Below are 12,456 nucleotides of genomic sequence, written 5' to 3'. Positions count from 1 at the left end.
CTTCAGTTGCAACCAGTCGTCCTGTCCCTGCCGCTGAAAAACACCCCCACAACATGATGCTCCCACCACCATGTTTCACTGTAGGGATTGTATTGGGCAGGTGATGAGCAGTGCCTGGTTTTCTCCACACATACCGCTTAGAATTAACACCAAAAAGTTCAGTCTTGGCCTCATCAGACCAGAGAATCTTATTTCTCATAGTCTGGGAGTCCTTCATGTGTTTTTTTGGCAAACTCTGTGCGGGCTTTCATGTGTCTTGCACTGAGGAGAGGCTTCCGTCGGGCCACTATGCCAGAAAGCCCCGACTGGTGGAGGGCTGCAGTGATAGTTGACTTTGTGGAACTTTCTCCTATCTCCTGACTGCATCTCTGGAGCTCAGCCAAAGTGATCTTTGGGTTCTTCTTTACCTCTCTCACCAAGGCTCTTCTCCCATGATTGCTCAGTTTGGCTGGACGGCCAGGTCTAGGAAGAGTTGTGGTCATCCCAAACTTCTTCCATTTGAGTATTATGGAGGCCACTGTGCTCTTAGGAACTTTGAATGCTGCAGAAATTCTTTTTTAACCTTGGCCAGATCTGTGCCTTGCCGCAATTCTGTCTCTGAGCTCCTTGGGCAGTTCCTTCGACCTCATGATTATCATTTGCTCTGACATGCACTGTGAGCTGTAAGGTCTTATATAGACAGGTGTGTGCCTTTCCTAATCAAGTCCAATCAGTTTAATTAAACACAGCTGGACTCCAATAAAGAAGCAGAACCATCTCGAGGAGGATCAGAAGAAATGGACAGCATGTGAGTTAAATATGAATGTCGATGCAAATGGTCTGAATGACCATGTGATATTTCATTTTTTCCTTTTTAATAAATTTGCAAAAAATTCTACATTTCTGTTTTTTTCTGTCAAGATGGGGTGCTGAGTGTACATTAATGAGAAATAAAATGAACTTTTTTGATTTTGGCAAATGGCTGCAATGACACAGAGAGTGAAAAATTTCAAGGGGTCTGAATACTTTCCGTACCCACTGTATATGGCAGTGATTTAAAGTGTGACAGGAGCAAAAAATGCCATTAATAATATTATATTTAACGTCTATTTTATCAGGTAACACAATAAGAAAAATGCCTTATTTAAAATGGCATCCTTGTGAGTGCCAAAAGTGACAGACAAAAAAGATGGGGTTATGCAATGTCACATTTTCAAGGCACAAAAATGACTCTTTCCCCAGTCAGCAGATGTAAACGATGACACACAATGATGAGGATTCATGTTCAAAATCTGAATGGACTGCAGGCTATTTGCATCTGTTCTAAAGGGAGAAGTGAATGAGCCTCATTCCATGGCATCATCTGGGTTCTTTCCTCTCAATTGACAGAGCTCCTCCAAAGCCACGGAAAATAACTGTCCAAAATTTCCCCTTAGTTCTGTTAAAAACAAAACAGCACAAACATTTAGGATAATATCACTCATAATGGGTTCTGTAACTTGTTTTCTGATCCAAGCAAACTGAGCAATCTAACTGAAATACAAAGTTGACATAGGTGCCGTTTTTCTGTCATAAATGTGGCTAATTAAATTTTCAGAACAGTCCACTAGTCCTATCTATCTGTCAGTAGTTTTGAGGCTTAAAGGAGAATTGCAGTATATTTCCACTTGGCTTATTTTAAGCTAGCTTGATCCATAGTGTCACAATTACGGCACTTTTGAAGCATCAGAATTAAAAATAGATCGCCACGAACAGTATTTTTGAAAACGAGCAGCTGATCTCCTATTAATTCTGTCATGCTCATGCTTCAGATATCTTGCATGCAGTTAAAACTAAATATGTCATATATGACATGCATCCCATTTGCAAATGCTGGTTTAATGAGTGGAGATAGTTGGATCTTTGTATGCATGGACACCTGTTTGAAGCCTTTATGATTTAAGGTTACCAGAGCAGGCTTTGTTGCCTGGGTTTAGCCTTTGTACTGATGCAAATTCTTAGCTCCAACAGATAGATGATAATCCCCCGTCAGCATGTACAGTCAGTATCAGATTCTGGAGGTATTTGCCAGTTTAATTCCAACATGTAAAACCTCTCTACCTTGAGCCAAAGCAGTTTTTTGCGATGCTTGTTGTTGCTTTTTTTGTTGTGTAGGTGACACTGGGAAGTGCTTGGAAGCTCAGGTTGCCGGTACATATTTTAGTCAGGTCATGGCTGTTTTTGTTGTGGTTGTTGTTGTTGGCAGGGGATACTTAAACAAGCGGTAAGGAGTCTGGGCAGGTTTGACGTTTACTTTGTTTGCCTCATCATCTCAGATTTGAACAGAAGTGACAGTCCAGAGAATACCACCTTACACGCTTCAATGGAGAGAGAGAGAGCAAGCAGACACCGAGGAGAGCAAGGTGAGTTGAAGAATAAAAAAGAAAAAACAATAGAAAGTTCGAGGGAACTGAGAGGAGACAAAGATGAGGGATGACTTTCTCGATCTGTGCCGTCAAGGAGGATTTATCGTGATCGCATCTGGATACTGAAAAGAAAAGAGTGACAGAGACGGAGACACAAGGCAGCCTCAGTAAAACCCAAAGAAAACTTCTAGAGAGATTTGTCTTCCTGACTCACAGAGAAACCAGTGTGCTCTGCAGTACAGAGATAACGGGGGGGTAGAAGAGAGGAGGTAAGGCCGAGCAGGTGGACATGAGCCAACATGTCGCTTGGGGCAGAAACTGTGGCTTTGGAAAGGAGAAGTGGGGAGAGGAGAGGAGGAATTTTAATGACCCAGAAACCAGCCCAGCAGGTCTGAAGAGGTGGAATGCCACAGATACCTCCCTTGTCCTCCTCTTCCAAATCTCTCTTCTTCACATTTGAAACGAGGACCCCTCCCCCTTGTTAAGTTAAACATCAGCGACATTATTTGCAGGGAGCGGCAATTTTCTACCACACCTTTATGTCTTCCCCTGCTCTGCTGTTAGGCTGTTACTATATATAGCAGCGTTTGTCTTTATGTGTCTTTTATGTGGCTCTGAATCCCAGAGGCCTGTTTCTATTCCTGCATAAAATCGGGGTAATGATTCCTGTAAGCTTCTGCTTTCAAGAGTCCACGTGTTGCCTTTCCCTTTCCCTCTTCAGCTGATTTCTTAACCTGTGTGCGATGTGCCGGTCACCATGTCTGTCAGAGGGCTGTGACTCGGCTATTTTCCTTTCACAATCAGACCCTGAGCTCCGTTTTACTCACTGAAGCTTCAGGAAACCATATCTCTCTCTCTCTTTCTCTTTACTCTAATCAGTTTAGGACCAGATGACTTGCTGTCCTGCTGTAGTTTTGCTGGCAGAATTGAGTACAGACTCTGGATCACGTGACTTGTGAGTGTTTGTGTGCGGGGAGAGGAGGGAGGTTTTGGTTTTCATTCTCTCTCCCTGTTTTGGTTCTAAGCTTTGCTGCAGCATGCCACACAACCTCACAGCGCAGTGACTTTAATGTTATTTATAGTCGATTTAATATCACACTAACACTTAAATTGCTTATAGAAACATGTCATTGTTTTTGAAACTTGATTATAAAGTCATTTGTCAGTGTTATACTTTGATTATATTACGCCGTCGTACTTAGCTATGTTTGTATATGTCTTCATTCTCTGCTAAACTGTAGAAGAAATCCCCCTGCTGCTACTGATTTCATTTCATTTTATTTTCCTTGTGTTTACCTCTGCATTATCATTATCAGTACCAGGTTCCAGGAAGCAGTATCAAGGTAATGCCCATATGATTAGCTGCTTTGAATTTTATTATCCTGCAAATGAAACTTGTTCTGCTGTCGTGCTTCAGCTCCACAACATTAGCTGAAGATGTGAAAAACAGCTTTTTATAAATTTAAAATAAACCTCTCTCCAATTGCCTCTGTCTTAATATCTGTTTCAGAGTCGGTATCCTCTTCCATGCTTGAAATCAGTCGCCACAGCTGTGTCTAGGACACTGTTACACCTGTTGACCGGGGAATGAACTCGATCAAGTGTTGCCATCATTGCCATAGTGACCGCCCAGCGCTGCCCCTGGCGTGCAGAATTTCACCACAGAAACTTGACTTCCCAGGAAACAGACAGAAAAGCGGACATCAAGAATCTATATTTGATCAGGAAGTGGTAACAGCTGCTTTGCTTGCATCTTTTTAAATGGTATGGACGGTGGGAAGATGCTGAGTGTTTGTTTTACTGTGTGATCACTCACATTTTACTCAGTATGTGTTTGTAATCTCCAACTGTGAGGAGACTCATCTGAATTTGCTTGGTTAGCTATGGCATATAATAAAAGCAATCTAAAAGAGGACATTTTTCTCCCTCCAACATGAATCTTAATATTGATCAGCATGCTTGTTAGTGGTAAGCTGAAGGGTTTCAATGACAATCATTTGGTCCATCTGTCTGTTCCTCCATCTGTGCAAAATTTGTTCTAGAAGAAGATACCAATAAGACTACCAGACAGACGGCCATGTGATACAGTATACACCGTCTTTATTGTCTCCAAAGGATTACTCTCAATGATTTTGCTGACCTGCTGACCTTTCATCTGTCCTGATCAGTTCTTTGGTAGATGATCAGTTATCTTAGAAACATAAGACTCAGTAATCAATGTTTTTACAGTGGATAGTCATTGATCCCAGTGGATGAACACTGACCCGGTGACCTCTGAAACTTACTTATCTAAAAGGCAAACAGCAGTAAAATTTAGAAACATATCCATTTGGATTATTTCCTTCCTTCCAAACTTCAGGTTGGAAAATCAGCTTTTCACAACATTTCCGAAAGTCTACAGGCCAGAATAAAGTCACATTTTCACATAGAATATATTAATTATGAACACAATATGTTGTATTCTTTCATCCATCCATAAAGGCAAGTTTCATCAATGTATTGTTTGTGACATTTGACATTACCATTGTATGGGCTGTGATGAACATTGAAGGGTGTAGTGTCCACAAAGCTAAAATTGTGATTTAAAATATTACAGTTTGATCAGCATATTGTACATCTTTGCTCACTCACTGTAATTACAAAGACATCTAAAAAACAATAACATTTCTTTGACTATTTCTCCACATCTCTCTGTTTTTCAGCTTTCTAACCTCTCCCTGTCTGTTATCATCTCGTCTCCTGTCTCTCTAACTGATCTGTGATACTCCTTTCTTCTACTTATCCTGTCATATTATGTTTCCTTGTCCTCCTCCCTCACTGACCATCCATCATTCCACATGACAAATATACAAAGACTTCAGAGGAGTCAAGAGAGAAGCAGAGAAAAAACAATGAGAGACAGTGTTGAGAATTCAGCTGTACTGACTGAAGGAGTGGTGGAGAATGATAGAAAGAATGACACTCCACCATTTCCTGCTGGAAAAACAGTTTGGCCGAACGGTCAGTTAGAGACACGCTCACGCACAGATACAGCAATGTTGACAGGAAAACAGCTTGTTGCCAGGACGGAGTATTCATTTATTGCTTCCCCTCTGCCTCTGATGCACCATAGGGTACTGAAAAACACACACTCACTTTGTTCTGTACATTGTTCTGCATGTGTTCCTGCTTGCATGGCAACCACAACAGTTATGCAATAAAGCAGTAATAAGTGTCAGAGATGAACTACGGGTACTGGAGCTGAAGGTGAAAGGTTTGTGTGTGTTTGTTCATGTGTGTACATGCTGTTTTCACAAGGCAGTACGTGATCTGCACTCAAATGCCCACTGGTGTATTTGTGTGGGTTGTAGGACAACTGACTCACACAGAGTCTGAACTTTATCCCTGTACGTTCTGCACAGGAAGCATGTGCACAGCAGTTGCCTTTGTTTTGCGGCAGGGTTTGAAACAGAATCAATCACCTCATTTCCTGGCAAGAGGGCGGAGTGGCATGAAAGGAGAGGAGAGGAGAGGAGAGGAGAGGAGAGGAGAGGAGAGGAGAGGAGAGGAGAGGAGAGGAGAGGAGAGGAGAGGAGAGGAGAGGAGAGGAGAGGAGAGGAGAGGAGAGGAGAGGAGAGGAGAGGAGAGGGGGATGAGTTGAACAGTAGAGAGAAAAGCAACAGAAAATGCATCTTCTTTCTCTGACATAAAGTCCATGAAGTATAGGCAGCGTGGTAGTATAATGAACAACAAGTTGTCCTCTATCCACAGTTCATGACCTTCTGAGGATAAACACACTCCCTGCTGAATTGTCCTTGAGCAACATGCTGAATCCCCACCAGCTCTCTGGAGGTGGTGTTCTGTATCCGACTCCGATCTCTCACCTCTCCTTTAAAAGGAGCAAAACAAGCGACAGTCTCTCCACAGGCCACCATGAGCGATCAGGTTCCCTTTGTTAATAATATACTCATTTGTCTCCTGATAGAGAAATATGAAGACTTTAGCTCCACCTCCTGGCCTGCTGCTCTCATACACCCACTGAATGCAACCGAGATTGAAGGAAAAGATTATTTTCGAAAAAAAAGATCTTTGAGTGACTCAGTTCCTCTTAAGGAAGGATCAACATATAAAAATGACTCACATGGAAGTGTTCCCACATTACTCTGCATTCTTTAGTCTATGCACTCGGCTATGAGGCTTTTCAGTCTTGTCAGAGTGACGGGTTCAGGGTTAGTCTCTTCTCCTCTTTGGTTGACTGAGCTTTTATGTTGTTCCAGGAAATCAAAGGGTGGAGTTGAGACCTTGTCAGTGAAGCAACACACCTGAACAGGCTGGGTTCAGCAGTCTACACATCAGACGTGCTGATTCTCTCACTCTCTTCCTCTTGCTTAACCACTGCACTTTATTTGTGGGTTGTGCTTCACATCCATGCACTTGCACACTCTTCCCACTCTTTAAGGATACATCTTGTGTCTTTATTTTTTTTTCAAGCTTTAGCATCGTAACCCCAGAGATGATAGAAAAGGTAGTGATAATAACTCCTTAAATCAAACCAAAGGTTTTCTTAAATTGTTTCTGACTTGCATGAGGAAAAAAATGTGCATTTTGTATCTTTTTCATGACTTTTATCCTGATGTAAGAGGCTTTACAACTAAACTCTTTCTTTAAAAGAAAGTCCCTAAACATCTTCAATTCTATTTAAATGATGTCTTTTTTGATAGAAAAAATTTTATTGAAAAAGTTTTAAACCTAAACTATGTATGTGTTTAACTTAAAATACTCCTTTAATTAAGTTTTTTGGATCGACTTTGAAGGAAAATGTCACCAGACAAATTTTTCCCTCTGACTTCTGATATTGTTTGATGTGTCTGAATAACAATCAGACACTGTATACACTGCTGACCTGCTCACAAACATGCCTTCTTTTGATTAAAACACTGTGTAATATTTAAGACCAATGTGTGGTCTCCTTCCTTTGTTGTACCTTTATAAGACAGAGTGTGACACTAGAAATTATACACAGTGCTAATCTTTACCCGTTAGACTGTTTCTTGTTGCTACAATTTACATCTAGAAATACCATATTTCCCTTTTTTTTTCTTGTCCCAGCATACAAATTTGCAGTCTTGAATACCTAATTACATATTTAAACACTGCCATGGAAGCCTTTCTTAATAGCAAGCTGAAGCAGAATTCAGAGCTAAGTGCATCCTACAGTTCACCATGGCCTAATGCAGGACACCAGTCCAGTTTTTGGTAGTTGTTCACTCAGAGACCGATGTTAATCAACATATTTGGGTTGTCACAATGATGAAATTTTAGTTTGTGATTAATTTCCAGACATGTAATTCCAAATGTCTTTTTCTGTTATTTTAGGCCTCTGTAAGTTTTAGATTAGCAATACTAATGCCTTGACTGCCACCTTTTTGCTGAAAAGTAATTGAGGTGTCATTTTTCTTTTGTCTTAAAACTAAAATGTGCCCACATGTGCTAGAGGAGACAGGACATGGAACCACTTTGAAACAAAAGCTGATGAGGCTCACAAAATCATCACCTTCCCTCCACATAAGACAATCTGGCTACATTCCATTAGACCCTGCTTCCCAAATACATCCCCTCATCAAATTTGTGAAGCCAACCAAAAAGAGAGTCAGTGTGGCCAGAAACTGCAGACAGATCCTGGGGTCCCACAGGGCTGCATCCTTAGCCCACTCCTCTCCTTCCTCTTCTCCTGTGACTTCAAAGCTCTGCATGACACTAACTACATTTTCCACACTACAGGTAACATCATGGTGTTGGGTCTAATCACAGACAACATTGAGCCTGGTGAGCTAGTGCAACAGGTCACCAGCCTGGCTCTGTTCAAATTTAATAAATGTACCTCAACTAAACTACCAGCACTTCTACAGCTACATTCACACTGATATATATATATATATATATATATATATATATATATATATATATATATATATTACTTTAAAGTGAATAATTTTTGCTGTGTTTGAGTCTAACCCCTTAAACCTAGTAATTTGGAAAAACTATTGTTGGTTCAAAAACTCTGTGATTACTTTTTAGTATAGATGAGCAGAGACTGAAACTTTTGGAAATCTGTAATTTTCTAATTTTGCATAATGCATTAATCCATCTAAGAAATTGTCATTTCACATGTCTCTGCTTGCTGTAAAGCTGGGAACTTCCAATCTTCTGATCAGCACCCCAAAGCATCAACAGCCAAACCACAACCAAAACATGACCAGGATGTTCCCGTTTGCTTTTGGTCAGTCACTATGTGTCCTTCCCTGATTTTACGCTCCTATCATGAGTTTTTGAAGTAAACAAGCTCCTGCTACCACTGCTTACGTGTGCAGGAGACAAACTACTCTTTGAGAGATTTGTGGCAATTCCTTGTCCAGCGGCTTTATCCATCCTTGTTTCTTGGGAAGCTGACAACTTGGTGGTAAAAAACATGTCACAGCTTCACCCCATCAGTGGTACAAGCAACGTCTCTGTTCTTCCTTTTCGCCATTGCTGTTTTTCCATCCCATCTATTTTTTGCACTTAACTGGGGTACAGTTGTGGAGAAAGCAGATGAAGTCATTCCAGATGTTTCATTCCCCAGCAATGCTTTCAAGTTCTTCCTGCAGGATCCCAAGTTGTTCCCAGGCCAGATAAGATATATAATCCCAAGAGTGAGTTCTGGGTCTACTGTGTGGTCTCCTCCAAAGTGGATGTGCTCAGAAAATCTCCAAAGTAAGTCTCCCAGGAGCCGTTCGAATCAGATGTCGGAACCACCTCAACTAGCTCCTTTGATGCGAAGGAGCAGCGACTCGACTCCGAGCTCACTCTGGATGTCCAAGCTTCTCACCCCATGATTAAGAATGAGAGCAGCAAGCCTACGAAGAAAACACATTTTGGCTGCTTGTACTCACTATCGCATTCTTTCTGGCACTATCCAGAATTCATGGCCATAGGTGAGGGTTGGAACGTAGATGGACGGATAAACCAAGAGCATCGCCTTCTGGGCCAGCTCCCTCTTCACCAAGGCAGTCCGGTACAATGTCTGCATTATGGTTGATGCCGCACTAAGCCGCCTGTCCATCTCATGCTCCATTTTCCCATTACTTGTGAACATGATCTCAAGATGCTTAAATTCTGATTTCTGACAGAGAACCACAGCCTTGGACTTGGAGGTGCTGATTTGCATCCCAGCCGTTTCACACTTGGTTGCAGACTGATCCAGTGAATGCTGAAGGCCATGATCTAATGGAGGCAACAGTACCATGTCATCTGAAAAAAGCAGAGACACAATCCTGAGACCCCTAAACCAGACAGCCTCTTCAACCCGACTGAGCCTTAAGATCGCAGCCATTAGCATCACAAACAGGATCAGAAACAAGGGACATCCCTGCAAAGTCCAACTCCCATTGCAAATGTGTCTGTCTCAGCTCTTACTTTAGTTGTATAAGGACCAAATGGCTCATAACAAAGAGCCCAGTACCCCATACTCTCACAGTCCTCCAGACAGAACACTCTGGGGTACATGGCTCTAGGCCTTTCCTAAACCTGCAAAACAGATTTGGACAGGCTGGTTGAAATCCAGTGACTCTTCATCAGGTCTGTAAGGGTAAATTGTTGGTCCACTGTTTTACGGCCTGGACAGAATCCACATCGCTCCTCCTGAATCAGAGGTTGACAGTCGGTAGGAGCCTCCCTTATAGCACTCTGGACTTAACTTTGCCAGAGAGGCTGAGTAGTGTGATACCCCAATAATTGGAGCACACCCTTTGGCCCCGGTCTCCAACTTCACAGGGACCAACTGTTCCTCTCTTCACCTGAGTGCCCAAGACATATGTCTGCAGGTCTGATGACACACTACAAAGTCGATCATCAACCTTTGGTCTAAGTTGTTCTGGCACCAGGTACACTTATGAGCCACTAGCTTTTTAATTAGTCATCTTAATGTTAGAATTTTTGTGGGCAAATACTCAACCAAAACAATTCCACTGACACAGTTTTGAGGGAAGACTGTTGCTGCATCCTTGGCTCTTACCCAATAGGACTGTGACTGGTTTAAAGAGATATAAACAAGCTAGGGCGTTATTTTCCTTTACAGCAGAATAATGATGAGGTTAAGTCAGACTATTCTGTGCGGCAGAATGGTCTGGTTCTGTGAGACTAGCACATATGGCTCAAAGCAGTCAATCCTCTGCTTCCCTTTTGCTCCCTCACACGCATGCCCAGTGTATGTAAAAGGCTATGTAATGATCATGTGAAGTTATTTCAGTGCTGAAACAGTCTCTGAATGGAGTCTATTTTTTTTAAATTGCTGTTTTAAAGTTAAAATGTATTAGCCTAAAACTCAGTGATAAACATGTTACATCTCAAGTGACAAGCAATAACTTGTAGTGTCATGGGAAGTAGGGGTGTAACAGAATATGTGCTCAGCTGAATATTCTCTATGGTCGGTATAAAACTTCCTTGGTTCACTAAACCCTGTGGTCCAAACAGTTATGGTCAGAAGCTTATTATGTCTACATAGTCCAGATTGAAGCTCCATCTGGGACAGTTTGGCAGAGCACCAGTAGTTGTTTATCAGCTATAGCATGCTAGTAGGGTTAGATGGAATTTGTATTATTGCTGTATGATGTGTTTACTCGTATTGCAAGTTTTAGTGGGCCTTCCTGCACAGCTACAACCTGAAACTTCTCTGCTGACACTTAATTTGGCAGTAATGGTGTGAACCTCACTAAATGTAAGCAGAAGTCTCTGGTCTGTCTGTGAAAATGAAGTTTATTCACAGATTTGTCCGAAATGTTGACAAAAAGAAAAAAAAACTATTCTTTGCAATTCTAATACTTAAAGTGCATTAACAATGGTTAATTTAGTATGTTGCACTTAGTTTACTTAATAGTAAACAGTGTTTCGTTAACAGTAAATATGACAAAAAATATTATCTCATGCATCATTTTTAATCTACTATACAGAATATTTTCTGTGTTGTTACATCCCTAGGAAGTGGGCAGCTATTTGTTAGACAGTTATAGTGAAGTGAACCAAACTCAAATAAGGGCGGTTAATAAGTATTATGCTAAATAATGCTGCAACATAGCAACTTGTCATTTTTGCAGTTTAGTTTTTAAACACAAATGACATTTAACATGTTACCGAGGGATTTTCAAGGATTTTTTTTTATTACAGTACTGGGTTTGTTGTTTTCAATCTTTACACAGAAATACACCAATGATCTCCTCACCTCCAGATTCATATAAAGCATACTGGCTCAATAAGCCAACAAGCCATACATTGAACTAATCCACTGAGCAGCAAAAGACACAATGCATGCATTGATTGTGAACTAACTGGGCACCTGAAAGAGGCCAACAAAAGAACTGAGCTGCAACTGAACTGTAACTGAACTAAATCTTGTTATTGTTCAGTTAAATGGACGTTTACAGCAAATTACAAACCTAAGTGGGTGAAAAGTGACCAAATTCGAAAGAAAGTGAGGGTGAGAGGAAATGTCATTACCTAACACTTTTGGCAGCTGCAGTAAAAAGATGACACATCGCTGGAAAGGGAAACACAATAACAGACACGGTGAGATGGAATAAACCACAGAGGAGACTCTAATAGAAACCAGAGAAAGTGAGATATGCAGGCAGACAGAGAAAGCATTAAGCAGTTAAGAAGAGAGAGATGGGGAGGAAACGTGAGAGAGGAAAACTAAAATACAGATAAGGGTGGGAGTTGGTGCAGCAGTAGGGAGGAGGTGGTAATATGGAAAATGTGCTTCTTGCTACTGTCTTTGTGCAACGGTTAAGTCATAGAGATTGTATGATTCACTGGAGGACTGCTGACTGCTGACCCATCTGGAGCACAGCTGCAAGTGTGCTCTCTGTGTGTGTGTGTGTGTGTGTGTATGTGTGTGTGTGTGTGTACATGTGGCTGTGTGCACGGAAGTGTCTCAGCTGCCTACGTGTGGAAGATAAAGCCACCATGTGTTGTAAAAAATTTTGAGCTTTCTTGAGAACGAAAGGATTCATCCCACCTCACCCTCCCACACAAGTCATCTATAGTAGAACTACATGCA

General features: G+C 41.4%; 1 long non-coding RNA gene across 1 annotated transcript; it reads left to right on the top strand.

Moving 5' to 3' along the window:
- Positions 1–3,200: 3,200 nt before the first annotated feature.
- LOC127536716 (uncharacterized) lies at positions 3,201–4,356 on the top strand. Its single transcript, XR_007945835.1, has 3 exons — positions 3,201–3,339; positions 3,701–3,727; positions 3,895–4,356. It is a non-coding gene; the product is annotated as an uncharacterized LOC127536716 (long non-coding RNA).
- The last annotated feature ends 8,100 nt before the right edge of the window (positions 4,357–12,456 follow it).

This window comes from Acanthochromis polyacanthus, chromosome 13 (genome assembly GCF_021347895.1).
Source record: "Acanthochromis polyacanthus isolate Apoly-LR-REF ecotype Palm Island chromosome 13, KAUST_Apoly_ChrSc, whole genome shotgun sequence".
Taxonomy (NCBI): Eukaryota; Metazoa; Chordata; class Actinopteri; family Pomacentridae; genus Acanthochromis; species Acanthochromis polyacanthus.
The sequence above is the reverse complement of the archived record's forward strand: the minus strand, read 5'-3'. Positions and strand labels throughout refer to the sequence as shown.